We start from the raw sequence: 957 nt of genomic DNA, 5'->3' as shown, positions 1-957 counted from the left end.
TTTGCAAATGTGAAGCAGGAGACTGGAAGTAAACTCGCATAGTATTTATCCATTAATCTCACTAATGTCTTTGATTGTAGCACTGCAATACATTCGAGAGATCAACCGAAACAACGTCTATTGTGACACTAGTCGTGGAATCCCATGTCCTGCAGGTACAAAGGCTTACTATGGAAGAGGACCTTTGCAGCTCACTTGGTAAGCTGAAAATGTTATATTCAATATTTAAAGTGTATATATACAGGAATTACAATTACGATGCTGCTGGAAAGGCTTTCAACATGAACCTCCTCCAAAATCCAGACCAGGTTGCTCAGAATGGCGTCCTTTCATGGAGGTCATCAGTGTGGTTTTGGATGCAAAATTCGAATTGCCACACCGCAATAACGCAGAACCAAGGATTTGGAGCTACAATCCGAGCCATCAATGGAGGCCAGGAGTGTGGCAAGGGCAGTGAGACACAACCCGCACAGAACCGCATCAATTATTACAAGGACTTTTGCTCACAGTTGGGTGTTTCACCAGGTGGGAACCTTGGCTGTGCTTAAACAAATGTTTTTAAAAGTAATGAATAAGTAATTAACTACTGAATAAAAACAAATAATAAATCTGGAAATTGGTCGTTGATGATTTTAATCTTTACAGTAGCAAGAATTACTAGAGGAGAATGCTGAAAAGTCTATAATAAAGCCGATAATAATATCTTGCCTATCAGTCTACTTACAAAATGGGTAAAGTTGTAAGATGATGGATATCTAAAAAAATTTGGTATCTAAAAAGCATTGCTGATATTACTGCATGTTCATTTTAAACAGAAATTCTAAGTACTTGCTTTGTTGCTACCATCGGTTCTATCCCACTCTTGAAGCTGATCGAGGTATCCAGTGTGATAAATTAACCTGTGGGGGGGATTGTCGTTAAAACAACGACTTGAAATAGCTAAGCAAAATACTGTCT

Source organism: Selaginella moellendorffii, unplaced genomic scaffold (genome assembly GCF_000143415.4).
Source record: "Selaginella moellendorffii unplaced genomic scaffold, v1.0 SELMOscaffold_85, whole genome shotgun sequence".
Lineage (NCBI taxonomy): Eukaryota > Viridiplantae > Streptophyta > Lycopodiopsida > Selaginellales > Selaginellaceae > Selaginella > Selaginella moellendorffii.
The sequence above is the reverse complement of the archived record's forward strand: the minus strand, read 5'-3'. Positions refer to the sequence as shown.